The sequence below is a fragment of the Rattus rattus genome, chromosome 1 (assembly GCF_011064425.1).
Source record: "Rattus rattus isolate New Zealand chromosome 1, Rrattus_CSIRO_v1, whole genome shotgun sequence".
NCBI classification, from domain to species: Eukaryota; Metazoa; Chordata; class Mammalia; order Rodentia; family Muridae; genus Rattus; species Rattus rattus.
This window is the reverse complement of record NC_046154.1, coordinates 14,294,491-14,309,297: the sequence shown is the minus strand read 5'-3', so window position 1 is coordinate 14,309,297 and position 14,807 is coordinate 14,294,491. Positions and strand designations below refer to the sequence as shown.

Sequence of the window (14,807 nt, the reverse complement as noted above, 5' to 3'; positions counted from 1 at the left end):
TTATACGCAGCCACATTGCTGAAGGTGTTTATCAGGTTTAGTAGTTCTCTGGTGGAACTTTTGGGATCACTTAAATATTCTATCATATCATCTGCAAATAGTGATATTTTGACCTCTTCTTTTCCAATCTGTAACCTTTGATCTCCTTTTGTTGTCTGATTGCTCTGGCTAGAACTTCAAGAGCTATATTGAATAAGTAGGGAGAGAGTGGGCAGCCTTGTCTAGTCCCTGATTTTAGTTGGATTGTTTCAAGTTTCTCTCCATTTAGTTTAATATTCATGACTGGTTTGCTGTATATCGCTTTTAATATGTTTAGTTATGGGCCTTGAATTCCTATTCTTTCCAGGACTTTTATCATGAAGGTGTGTTGAATTTTGTCAAATGCTTTCTCAGCATCTAATGAAATGATCATGTGGTTTTTATCTTTCAGTTTGTTTATATAATGGATCACGTTGATGGTTTTCTGTATATTAAACCATCCCTGCATGCCTGGGATGAAGTCTCCTTGATCATGGTGGATGATTGTTTTGATGTGCTCTTGGATTCGCTTTGCCAGAATTTTATTGAGTATTTTTGCGTCGATATTCATAAGGAAAATTGGTCTGAAGTTCTCTTTCTTTGTTGGGTCTTTGTGTGGTTTAGGTATAAGGGTGTTTGTGGCTTCATAAAAGGAATTCGGTCGTGCTCCATCTGTTTCAATTTTGTGGAATAGTTTGGATAGTATTGGTATGAGATCTATGAAGGTCTGATACAAATTCTGCACTGAACCCAACTGGACCTGGGCTCTTTTTGGTTGGGAGACTTTTAACGACTGGTTCTATTTCGTTAGGAGTTATGGGGTTGTTTAAATGGTTTATCTGTTCCTGATTTAACTTCAGTACCTATTATCTGTATAGGAAATTGTCCATTTCCTGCAGATTTTCAACTTTTGTTGAATATAGGCTTTTGTAGTAGGATCAGATGATTTTTTTAATTTCCTCTGAATCTGTAGTTATGTCTCCCTTTTCATTTCTGATTTTGTTAATTTGGACACACTCTCTGTGTCCTCTCATTAGTCTGGCTAAGGGTTTATCTATCTTGTTGATTTTCTCAAAGAACAAACTTTTGGTTCTGTTGATTCTTTCTATGGTACATTTTGTTTCTACTTCGTTGATTTCTGCTCTGAGTTTGATTATTTCCTGCCTTCTACTCCTCCTGGGTGTATTTGCTTCTTTTTGTTCTAGAGCTTTTAGGTGTGCTGTCAAGCTGGTGACATATACTCTGTCCTGTTTCTTTCTGCAGGCACTCAGAGCTATGAGTTTTCCTCTTAGCACAGCTTTCATTGTGTCCCATAAGTTTGGGTATGTTATACCTTCATTTTCATTAAATTCTAAGAAGTCTTTAATTTCTTTCTTTATTTCTTCCTTGACCAGGTTATCGTTGAGTAGAGCATTATTCAACTTCCATGTATATGTGGGCGTTCTTCCCTTATTGTTATTGAAGACCAGCTTTAGCCGTGGTGGTCTGATAGGATGCATGGGATTATTTCTATCTTTCTGTATCTGTTGAGACCTGTTTTATGACCAATTATATGGTCAATTTTGGAGAAAGTACCATGAGGTGGTGAGAAGAATGTATATTCTTTTGCTTTAGGATAGAATGCTCTATAAATATCTGTTAAGTCCATTTGGTTCATGAATTCTCTTAGTCTGTCTGTGTCTCTGTTTAATTTCTGTTTACATCACCTGTCCATTGATGAGAGTCGGGTGTTGAAATCTCCTACTATCATTGTGTGAGGTGCAATGTTTACTTTGAGCTTTAGTAAGGTTTCTTTTATGTATGTAGGTGCCCTTGTATTTGGAGCATAGATATTTAGGATTGAGAGTTCATCTTAGTGGATTTTTCCTTTGATGAATATGAACTGTCCTTCCTTATCTTTTTTGATGACTTTTAGTTGAAAATCAATTTTATTCGATATTAGAATGGCTGCTCCAGCTTGCTTCTTCCGACCATTTGCTTGGAAAGTTGTTTTCCAGACTTTACTCTGAGGTAGTGTCTGTCTTTGTCTCTGAGGTGTGTTTCCTGTAGCAGCAGAATGCAGGATCCTCATTGAGTATCCAGTTCGTTAATCTATGTCTTTTTTTTTTTTTTTTGTTTCTTTTTTTCGGAGCTGGGGACCGAACCTAGGGCCTTGCGCTTCCTAGGCAAGCGCTCTACCACTGAGCTAAATCCCCAGCCCCAATCTATGTCTTTTTATTGGGGAGTTGAGACCATTGATGTTGAGAGATATTAAGGAATAGTGATTATTGCTTCCTGTTATATTCATATTTGGATGTGAGGTTATGTTTGTGTACTTTTCTTCATTTCGTTTTGTTGCCAAGACAATTAGTTTCTTGCTTTTTCTAGGGTGTAGCTTGCCTCCTTATGTTGGGCTTTACCATTTATTATCCTTTGTAGCACTGGATTTGTAGAAAGAAAATGGGTAAATTTGGTTTTGTCATGGAATATCTTGGTTTCTCCATCTATGTTAATTGAGAGTTTTGCAGGATGCAGTAACCTGGGCTGGCATTTGTGTTCTCTTAGGGTCTGTAGGACATCTGTCCAGGATCTTCTGGCTTTCATAGTCTCTGGTGAGAAGTCTGGTGTAATTCTGATAGGTTCTGCCTTTATATGTTACTTGACATTTTCCCCTTACTGCTTTTAATATTCTTTCTTTATTTTGTGCATTTGGTGTTTTGACTATTATGTTAAAGGAAGAGTTTCTTTTCTGTTCCAATCTATTTGGAGTTCTGTAGGCTTCTTGTATGGTTATGGGTATCTCTTTCTCTAGGTTAGGGAAGTTTTCTTCTATGATTTTGTTGAAGATATTTACTGGTCCTTTGAGTTGGGAGTCTTCACTCTCTTCTATACCTTTTATCCTTACATTTGATCTTCTCATTGAGTCCTGGATTTCCTATATGTTTTGGACAAGTAGCTTTTTCCGTTTTACATTATCTTTGACCGTTGTGTCGATGATTTCTATGGAATCTTCTGCTCCTGAGATTCTCTCTTCTATCTCTTGTATTCTGTTGTTGATGCTTATATCTACAGCTCCTTGTCTCTTCCTTTGGTTTTCTATAACCAGGGTTGTTTCCCTGTGTCCTTTCTGTATTGCCTCTATTTCCATTTTTAACTCCTTCACCTGTTTTTTTTTGTGTTTTCCTGGAATTCTTTCAGGGATTTTTGTGATTCCTCTCTATAGGCTTCTTCTTGTTTATTTGTGTTGTCCTGTGTTTCTCTAAAAGAGTTCTTCATGTCTTTCTTGAAGTCTTCCAGCATTATTATCAAATGTGATTTTAAATCTAGATCTTGCTTTTCTGGTGTGTTTGCATATTCAGTGTTTGCTTTGGTGGGAGATTTGGGCTCTGATGATGCCATGGAGTCTTGGTTTCTGTTGCTTGGGTTTCCGCACTTGCCTCTCACCACCAGGTTGTCTCTGGTGTTATCTTGTTCTGCTATTTCTGACAGTGGCTTGACTGTCCTATAGGCCGGTGTGTCAGGAATGCTGTAGACCTGTTTTCCTGTTTTCTGTCAGCCAGTTATGGGAACAGAGTGTCCTGCTTTTGGGCGTGTAGTCTTTCCTGTCTACGGGTCTTCAGCTGTTCTTGTGGGCCTGTGTCCTTAGTCCACCCGGCAGGTTGCTTGGAGCAGAAAATTTGGTGTAACCTGTGGTCCCCCAGCTCATGTTGCTTGTGGGGGTCTGCTTTTGAGCTCTCCGTGAGGGCAGCAACCAGGAGGGCCTGTGCTGTCTTTTCCCTGAGCCCCTGTGCACTGGGGTCCTAGATGACGTTAGGTGTTTTCCTCTGGAGTCAGAAATGTGGGCAGAGTGTAGTCTCTTCTGGCTTCCTATTCGTGTCTGCCCCTCTGAAGGTTTAGCTCTCCCTCCCATAGGATTTGGGTGCAGAGAACTGTTGACTGGGTCCCCTCAGGTCCGCGTGGTGTCTGGACAGCGGGGCCGCTCAAGTGCCCCTATCTTCTGGTTCCCAGAGGCCATATACAGTTTCCTCTTGGGCCAAGGATATGGGCAGGGGTTAGCAATATTGGTCGTCTCTCCTACTCTGCAGTCTCAGGAATGCCCACCTGTCTGGGCAGTGACTTCTGTCTCCCACGGGGTTTGGGAGCAGTGAGCTGTGGGCCGGGATCCAAGATGTGATTTTTTAAATTATAATCTTTCTTTTGGGGTGTGTTGGCTTAACCAGGGCATGCTGTGGTAGGAGAACTGGGTTATGATGACGCCATGTATCCTTGGTTTCTGTTGTTCAGTTTCTTGTGCTTGCCTGTTGACATCTGGGTATCTCTGGTGTTAGTTGGTCTTGCTGTCTCTGACTGTATCCTGTCCCTCCTCTGAGCCTATGAGCCTGTGATCTTAGGTCTGTCAGTACTCCTGGTAGACAAACTCTTTCAGGACAGGATTTGGGTATGGAAAACTGTGCCACAGGGTTAACTCCGGTGTGCAGATTGGATTGTGAATACTGGAAGGCTTTATTTTTATTATTTTATTTACATTCTAGTTGTTCCCCCCACTCTTGGTCTTCTCTTCCAAAGTTTCTCATCCTATTCCTCCTCCCCTTTGCTTCCAAGAGGGTGTTCCCCATGACATCAGACTTCTCCATTCCATGATGTGTCAAGTCTCTTGAGGATTAAGCACATATTCTCTAAGCAGATCTTTGCTATATTTTGGCCAGGGGCCTTGGACTGGCCAGTGTATGCTCCTGGCCTCTGAAGCTTCCTTAAGTTGAGACTGCTAGTCTTCCTATGGGATCATTCTCCCCTTCAGCTTCTTCAATCCTTCTCTTAATTCAACTACAGGGTTCCTGACTCCAGTTCAAAGGTTCAGTGTCTGTCTCAATCAGCTGCTGGGATGGCATCTCAGAGGACAGCCACGCTAGGCTCCTGTCTGTAAGCACATCATAGCATCAGTAATAGTGTCAGGCCTTGGTGCCCTCCCATCCCATGTATCTCAAATGCAGTGCAATTACTGGGAATGTGTTTTTAAGACACAAATGCACTCCTGCGTATATAATCAATTTCCCTTTGTTTAGAGGAAGTGTTGTAATGGATGTAATCACAAGGCTGACTTTGAAGTACAAGTCTGAATTGAAGTCTAATGATTTCCTGGGCCTTTGGAAATTCTAGAATGTCAACTTTATGAAAAGGAGGCTGCCCATTGAGTGTAAGCTCAAGTCCACCAACCACAACATTAGGTTTCTGTGATGGCCACACTCCACTCTGGGAATTCATAATGCTTAGCCCACACTATATCAATCTCAGTGTTTGCAGCTTTAAAAAGCAAAAATAAGTCTTTTTCTGTTTCTCTTGGGTAGGATCCTGGATAGAACTTCACAAGATTCCTTTCTATGAGGGTCTTCTTAGCTCCAATCCAGGGTCAGCCAGCTTTGATATCTCAAAGCTCATGTAGGAGAGGATCATTTGAGAAGCCTCAGGAATTGCTAGCTATCTCTCTAAGCAGTGGATCTCAACTTTCCTAATGCTGTAACCCTTTAATACAATTCCTCATGTTGTGACCCCTGACCATAAAATTACTTTAATTGCTACTTTATAACTATATCTTTTCTAGTTATACATTTTCAAGTAAATATATTTTTGATAGTTTTAGGGGACCTCTGTGAAAAAAAATTGATCCCTCAAAGGGTCTCAACCTACAGGATGAAAAGAGCTAATCAAAAGTCTTTAGTATTTATCTCAATAGAGTTAGGAATAATTGTGTGGAACGTCAAAGGACTCAATGCTTCTGCCTTTGTATAAGAGTTGTTGTAGAAGATGAAAAACGCTATCCCTGGATCCTCCCATATCTTATCTACACGGATAAGAGACAGAAAAAGCTCAGAAAGTGTACTCTCCTTGGACAATGAGAAGATCAGGCTATGGAGTAGGAAAAAGATAGGGAAGGAAGGGGCATGTAGGTACTCAAATCCCATGGGGGAGAGAGCTGGACCCTCAGAAGTGCAGATACTCCTGAGAACTCAGAGGAGACTACTCTCTGCCCACATTCCCCACCCAAAAGGAAATTGCCTCATGCATCTGTGCCCCCTGGGCACAGGTACATAGGAGTAGTTAGGGGCAGGACCCTTTGGGTTTCTACCTGTGCTGAGAGCTGAAAGCCAGTCACCAGGAGAGCCTACATACCTGAGAGCAGACATAAGACCAACTTTTCTGCTTTAAGTGACCTGCTGGGTGGACTCAGATCACACAAAGGCAGAAGACCTCTGGGGCAGGGCACTTCCAGTTTCTATCTGTTCCTGGAACTGAACTGAACTGATCCAACAGCTCTCTGCACCCAAATCCCATGGGGGAAAGAGCTGGACCCTCAGAAGCGCAGACACTCCTGAGAACTCAGAGGAGACTACTCTCTTCCCACATTCCAGAAGCAAGAGGAAATCACCTAGTGCCATCTATGCCGGCTGTAGTCAAGCCACTGTCAGAGACAGCAAGACAAGCTAATACCAGAGACAACCTGATGGTGAGAGGCAAGCACAGAACCCTAAGCAACAGAAACCTAAGCAACAGAAAACAAGATTACTTGGTATCATCAGAGCCCAGTTCTCCCACCAAAGCAAATATTGGATATCCAAACACACTGAAAAAACAGGATTTAGATATAAAATCACATTTTATGATGATTTTGGTGGACTAAGAAGGACATAAATAACTCCCTTAGTGAAATACAGGACAACACAAGTAAATAAGTAGGAGCCCTTAAAGATGAAACACAAAAATCCCTTAAAGAGTTAAAGGAAACCACAAATCAGCAGATGAAGGACTTGAACAAAATCATCAAGGATTAAAAAATGGAAATAGAACCAATAAAGAAGACACAAAGTTAGACAACGCTGGAGATAGAAAACCTAAGGAAAACATAGTCTAGTTACATAAAATCTAAAGATGAGTTCCCATAAGTATAAGGTTGGTTGTCCATAGTTAACTTAGTATTACCCTTGAATTTGTTTGTATATTTAAAACAAAGAAATTCAAAGAAATATTAAAAAACCCAAGAGATATTTTCTGGATGAAAAGATCACTGGATTACATTTATCTACTGGGAACTTGGCTGAGGTGCTTAAAATTTTTTTTCTTTCAGGTGTCCCTGGAAATCTATTGCTTATATGAGGCACAGGAAGTCTCCTAAGAATAATCTTAAAGTAATGGTTAGATGAATAGATACCTCTGAACTCTTTTCAAAACGAGGATCTGTGGCGTTTATGTGTATGTCTTTCAGATTGAGATCCTACTGTTTGAAAAGATTGTCACAAAAGTATTGTGTAAATTTCCTCATATTACTAAAAAGTAAATCTTATTTTGAGCCATTTTTAGTGCCATGACAAAGAAGGAGGAACCCTTCCTTTTATTCTTTGAATACACAAAAAATAATGTGCCTTTATTTTTTTCTCCATCTTTATTAACTTGGGTATTTCTTATTTACATTTCAATTGTTAATCCCTTTCCACTTTTCCAGGCCAACATCCCCCTAACCCTTCCTACTCCCCTTCTATATGGGTATTCCACTCCCCATCTTTCCCCCATTACCACCTTCCCCGAATAATCACATTCACTGGGGGTTCAGTCTTGGCAGGACCAAGGGCTTCCCCTTCCACTGGTGCTCTTAGTAGGCTATTCATTGCTGCTTATGCAGTTGGAGCCCAGGGTCAGTCCAGGTATAGTCTTTGGGTAGTGGCTTAGTCCCTGGAAGATCTGATTGGTTGGCATTGTTGTTCATATGGGGTATTGAGCCCCTTGAAGCTCTTTCAGTCCTTTCTCTGATTCCTTCAAAGGGGGTCCCATTCTCAGTTCAGTGGATTGCTGCTGGCATTCGCCTATGTATTTGCTGTATTCTGGCTGTGTCTCTCAGGAGAGATCTACATCCAGTTCCTGTTGGCCTGCACTTCTTTGCTTCATCCATCATATCTAGTTTGGTGGCTGTATATGTATGGGCCACATGTGGGGCAGGCTCTGAATGGGTGTTCCTTCTGCTTCTGTTCTACACTTTGCCTCCCTACACCCTCCCAAGGGTATTCTTGTTCCTCTTTTAAAGAACAAGTGAAGCATTCACATTTTGGTCATCCTTCTTGAGTTTCATGTGTTCTGTGCATCGAGGGTAATTCGAGCATTTGGGCTAATATCCATTTATTAATGAGTGCATACCATGTATGTTTTTCTGTGATTGGGTTACCTTGCTCAGGATGATATTTTCCAGTTCCATCCATTTGCCTATGAATTTTGGAAAGTCATTGTTTTTGATAGCTGAGTAGTATTCCATTGTGTAGATGTACCACATTCTCTGTATCCATTCCTCTGTTGAAGGGCATCTGGGTTCTTTCCAGCTTCTGGCTATTATAAATAAGGTTGCTATAAACATAGTGGAACATGTGTCTCTGTTATATGTTGCGGCATCTTTTGGGTATATGCCCAAGAGAGGTAAAGCTGGATATTTAGGTAATTCAATGTCCAATTTTCTGAGGAACCTCCAGACTGATTTCCAGAATGGTTATACCAGTCTGCAATCCCACCAGCAATGGAGGAGTGTTCCTCTTTCTCCACATCCTCGCCAGCATCTGCTGTTACCTGAGTTTTTGATCTTAGCCATTCTGACTGGTGTGAGGTGAAATCTCAGGGTTGTTTTGATTTGCATTTCCCTTACGACTAAAGATGTTGAACATTTCTTTACGTGTTTCTCAGCCATTCAGCATTCCTCAGCTATGAATTCCTTGTTTAGCTCTGAACCCCATTTTTCTTTTTTTATTAACTTGAGTATTTCTTATATACATTTCGAGTGTTATTCCCTTTCCCGGTTTCCGGACAAACATCCCCCTAATCCCTCCCCCTCCCCTTCGTTATGGGTGTTCCCCTCCCCATCCTCCCCCCATTGCCGCCCTCCCCCCAACAATCACGTTCACTGGGGGTTCAGTCTTAGCAGGACCCAGGGCTTCCCCTTCCACTGGTGCTCTTACTAGGATATTCATTGCTACCTATGAGGTCAGAGTCCAGGGTCAGTCCATGTACAGTCTTTAGGTAGTGGCTTAGTCCCTGGAAGCTCTGGTTGCTTGGCCTTGTTGTACATATGGGGTCTCGAGCCCCTTCAAGCTCTTCCAGTTCTTTCTCTGATTCCTTCAACGGGGGTCCTATTCTCAGTTCAGTGGTTTGCTGCTGGCATTCGCCTCTGTATTTGCTGTATTCTGGCTGTGTCTCTCAGGAGCGATCTACATCTGGCTCCTGTCGGCCTGCACTTCTTAGCTTCATCCATCTTGTCTAATTGGGTGGCTGTATATGTATGGGCCACATGTGGGGCAGGCTCTGCATGGGTGTTCCTTCTGTGTCTGTTTTAATCTTGCATCACCAGTTCTTGAAAGGATCTCAGATGGCATACCCCATCTATACCCAAGAACTGTATCAGGGGTTTTATAAAAGAAAGCTGGGTGTTGTGGTCTGTTCAGCTTAAGGAGTTCCTGCCAGAGAGTCCACTGACATGTATCAGGATCTTGACTTACATGATAAAAACAAATTTCAAAACGAGTCCTGCACTCCTCCCTCACTCTTGGCTCAGGTAGGGTCATGAAAATAGCTGGACTCTATTGCATGTTTCAGAGGCTTTAGTTTTCCCTGGCGTCTCAGCTCACCACCGCCACACTATGGCCCAAAGTGAGCACTACAAGCATTGCTGGCCTAATGGATAGGACAGGGGAGGGGAGGGGACAGCAGCTAGAAAAGGGACTCCAGAGGGCCATCAAGGTACAGGAACTACACACATGGTGTTGGTGAAGCCAGAGCCAGGGTGCCACCCGGTCGGCACAATGACCACATCTCCTTTCTTGAAGAAGCCTCGGGCCTTGGCAAAATTCATGGCCAAGTTTACACGAAGGTCAACATCCTCAACCCAGGCATCCTGTACAGCATCCTTACACAGCACAGGGAAGATGGCACGGTCCAGATGGGGTGGCAAGCAGTCTGCGGATTGCCCATCAGAGCAATGATAGGGGCAGTGCCTGGACACTTGGTGAGCATTCCTGCCAGACTTGGTGAACACAACAATGATTCCACCGCAGCACTTGAAGGAGTCTTCCACAGCGCCCACAGCTGCAACTTCTGTGGTGTCCTTGGTAATGGGTGCCAGACCGCAGAGTTCCTCAGATAACTGCAAGTGGTAGATAGCAACCTTTGCCTCTCGGGCAATTCGGTGCTGCGTGCGAACAGCCTCCAGAGGGTAGTCCCCTTTGGTTGTTTTTCCGGACAGCATGGTGCAGTCTGCTCCATCTAGGACTGCATTGGCCACATCACGGGTGGGGTATGACTTTTTGATCATGCTCTTCAACATCTGTGTGGCTCAGATGACAGGTTTTCCAGCTCGGTTGCATCGTCCAATCATCATCTTCTGAACCAGGAAGACCTTCTCTGCCTTAATCTCAAAGCCCAGGTCACCACGGGCCTCCAAAATCTCATCAAACCTGCGGACACCTTCCTGCTTCTCGATTTTACTGATGATCTTGATGTCCCTGCCCTTCTCTCCCAGGACCTTCCTAACTTCATGCACGTCCACTGTCTTGGGAATGAAAGATGCAAACATCATGTCCACATCCTGCTCAACCCCAAACTTCCTGGATGTCCTTTTCTGACATGGCGGGGAGGTCCAAAGCAGCTCTGGGCAGGTTCACACCCTTCTTGCTACCCAAGGAGCCATCATTCTCTGTCACCAGGTAGTCAGCACCCCTTCACCTGCAGTGAGATGAGCCCATTGTCCACGTAGATCTTGCTGCCCACCCCCCCACCATGCAGATGATCTTACAGTCCAGTCACAGCATGTTCTCATCACACTTTTCCACCTAGGCATTGTCCAGGGTGCTTCAGAGTGACCCCTTCTTCAGCTCCACCTTTGTAATGCCACTGCCCTTGATGAGTCCCATCCAGATCTCAGGTCACACTGTGTCCAGATCCACTGCAACAGGACGGTAGAGAATGGAATCAGATGATGCAAAGTTTTCTGTGGTTGCACGGATGTTCTTTTTATTTTAAAATTGTTTATTTACATTTTAAATGTTATCCCATTTCCTGGATTCCCGTCCAGAAACCTGCTATCCCACCCCCCTGCTTCTATGAGGTTGCTCCCTCACCCATGCACCTACTCTCTCCCACCTCCCAGCCCTGACATTCCCCTACACTGGGGCATCTTTCCTTCACAAGATCAAAGGCCTCTCTTCCCATTGATGTCCCATAAGGCCATCCTCTGTTACATATGCGGATGGAGACATAGGTTCATCCCTGTGTTCCCTTGGGATGGTGGTTTAGTCCCTGGGAGCTCTGGGGGGGGTCTGGTTGGTTGATATTATGTTTGTCTTATGGGGTTGCAAACCCTTTCAGCTCTTTAGTTCTTTCTCTAACTCCTCCGTTGAGGACCCTGTTCTCAGTTCAATGGTTGGATGCAAGCATCCACTTCTGTATTTGTAAAGTTCTGGCAAAATCTCTCAGCAGACAGCTGTATCAGGCTTCTGTCAGCATGCACTTCTTGGCATTCACAATATTGTCTGGGTTTGGTGGCTATATATGGGATGCATTTCCAAGTGGGGCAGTCTCTGGATGGCCTTTCAGTCTTTGCTCCACACTTTGTCTCTGTATTTCCTCCTGTGAGCATTTTTGTTCCCCCTTCTTAGAATGTCTGAAGAATCCACACTTGGGTCTTCCTTCTACTTGAGCTTCTTATGGTTTGTGAATTTTATCTCGGGTATTCTGAACTTTTGGGCTAATATCCACTTATCAGTGAGTGCATACCATGTCTGTTCTTTTGTGATTTGGTTACCTCACTCAGGATGACATTTTCTTTTTTTTTTCATTCTATAAACATTTATTGATTATTTCAAGTTTATGAATTCATTAAAACTTAAGCCAAATACCAGGGAGTTGAGGGGACTTTAAACAGTGGGTCAACTAGACCATTACTGAACACGTGGCCATAGTATAAGGAAAATGGAAGAATAATTTTAACATTATTATACACAGAGAATAAATGTACTAATCATGCCGGCAGAAGAATGGGGACTATACAGAGTGGTCTGCACACGTGCACACATGCACATGGCTATGTATGTGTGTATGTGTGGCTGTGTTGCATTGGTATGTGACAATGAGTTGGGAATGGTTGTTATCTGAGCTAAGTCTCCAGAGTCTTCATTTTAACTTCCCCAGGAAATGTTAGCTTTTCCTTTTTCCTTTCTTTTTTTTAAAATTTTTTTATCTTTATTAACTTGAGTATTTCTTATTTACATTTCGATTATTATTCCCCTTCCCGGTTTCCAGGCCAACATCCCCCTAGTCCCTACCCCTCCCCATCCTCCTCCCATTACCGACCTTCCCCCCAACAATCACATTCACTGGAGGTTCAGTCTTGGCAGGACCAAGGGCTTCCCCTTCCACTGGTGCTCTTACTAGGCTATCCACTGCTACCTATGAGGTTGGAGCCCAGGGACAGTCCATGTATAGTCTTTGGGTAGTGGCTTAGTCCCTGGAAGATCTGGTTGGTTGGCATTGTTGTCCATATGGGGTCTCGAGCCCCTTCAAGCTCTTCCAGACCTTTCTCTGATTCCTTCAATGGGGTTCCCGATTTCCATTCAGTGAATTGCTGCTGGCATTCACCTATGTATTTGCTGTATTCTGTGTGTGTCTTTCAGGAGAGATCTACATCCAGTTCCTGTCAGCCTGCACTTCTTTGTTTCATCCATCTTATCTAATTGGTGGCTGTATATGTATGGGCCACATGTGGGGCAGGCTCTGAATGGGTGTTCCTTCTGCCTCTGTTCTAAACTTTGCCTCCCTATTCCCTGCCAAAGGTTTTCTTGTTCCCCTTTTAAAGAAGGAGTGAAGCATTCACATTTTGGTCATCATTCTTGAGTTTCATGTGTTCTGTGCATCTAGGGTAATTCAAGCATTTGGGCTAATAGCCACTTATCAATGAGTGCATACCACGTGCATTTTTCTGTGATTGGGTTACCTTACTCAGGATGATATTTTCCTGTTCCATCCATTTGCCTATGAATTTCATAAAGTCATTGTTTTTGATAGCTGAATAATATTCCATTGTGTAGATGTACCACATTTTCTGTATCCATTCCACTGTTGAAGGGCATCTGGGTTCTTTCCAGCTTCTGGCTATTATAAATAAGGCTGCTATGAACATAGTGGAGCATGTGTCTTTGTTGTATGTTGGGGCATCTTTTGGGTATATGCCCAGGAGAGGTATAGCTGGGTCCTCAGGTAGTTCAATGTCGAATTTTCTGAGGAACCTCCAGACTGATTTCCAGAGTGGTTGTACTGGCTTGCAATCCCACCAACAGTGGAAGAGTGTTCTTCTTTCTCCACATCCTTGCCAGCATCTGCTGTCATCTGAGCTTTTGATCTTAGTAATTCTCACTGGTGTGAGGTGGAATCGCAGTTATTTTGATTTCCCTGGTGACTAAAGATATTGACCATTTCTTTAGGTGCTTCTCAGCCATTCCATACTTGTTAGTTGAGAATTCTTTGTTTAGCTCTGTTCCCCATTTTTATAGGGTTATTTGATTCTCTGGAGTCTAATTTCTTGAGTTCTTTGTATATATTAGATATTAGCCCTCTATCAGATATAGGATTGGTAAAGATCTTTTCTCAATCTGATGGTTACAGCTTTGTCCTATTGACAGTATCCTTTGCCTTCCAGAAGCTTTGCAATTTTATGAGGTCTCATTTGTTGCTTCTTGATCTTAGCACATAAGCCATTGGTGTTTTGTCCAGGAAATGTGCCCCTTGCATGGATATTCTTGATGGTCTCTGCATGATACTCATGGATTCCATGAGAGAAAATCAGACAAGCCACATTCATTGCAGACTTAATCATCTCCTTCAGTATCTCCACAGATCAGGAAGCAGGGCTAATGGTAGAAATTATGTCACTGTTGTTTGTGGGCCATGATGGTCCCAGAGTCAATGTCCAGGCGGCACATGTGTTCTAGGAAGGTGTCAGCCATGACTGTGTGGAACTGCTATGTCTGAATGAAGGCTCTGTGTGTGTGTGTGTGTGTGTGTGTGTGTGTGTGTGTGTGTGTGTGTGAATTAAGGCTTCACTGTGTGGCTTCAGCATGGTTCCTGAGGTCCTCAGGTGCACTTCAGATCTTGCTACAATACCTAAAGCAGACAGGGTCTTTATTTTGTTCTAAAAATCATACTGAATTTTATGTACAGCACTACAGTTACATATTGACATTGTAGTAGAGTGGTCTGATGTAGTTTTTTTCTCTTTTTCTTTTTACAAATTTAATTTTCAAAGATTTGTACATACATGATACCTGTATACAGTGCCTATAGCGTCCAGAAGAGGGCACTGGATTCTCGTGATGGGTATAATTTGTGTGTGTGTGTGTGTGTGTGTGTGTGTGTGTGTGTGTGTGTGTGTGTTTGTGTGTGTGTGCAGGGGTAGGGGGGAGTAAGGTGCAGGGGTTTGGGGTGGGGGAAGAACCAAGAAAGTAGCAAAGACCAACTACAAGTAGCACCCAAATGTGGGGCTTAAAAGTTAAAGTAAAAATGGGAAATTTGATTTGAAATGCTGTAGAGGAAATGTCAGTGGATGAAACTATGGATTATTTGTTTTCAAGATGCCGGCAAAAAAAAAAATTATTGTGGCTACTAGCACTATGACATTCCCCACTCTGATCCCGAGGATTTCCTGCCCCCCCTTCTTCTTCCTATATTCTGTTTCAAAAAAAGGTTGGAAGAATGGCTCTGTGAAAATGGAGGGACCTGGGAAACAAAAACAAAAC

General features: G+C 42.9%; 1 pseudogene; it reads right to left on the bottom strand.

Moving 5' to 3' along the window:
* Positions 1–9,757: 9,757 nt before the first annotated feature.
* LOC116886249 lies at positions 9,758–14,140 on the bottom strand (annotated as a pseudogene).
* Between the last annotated feature and the right edge of the window lie 667 nt (positions 14,141–14,807).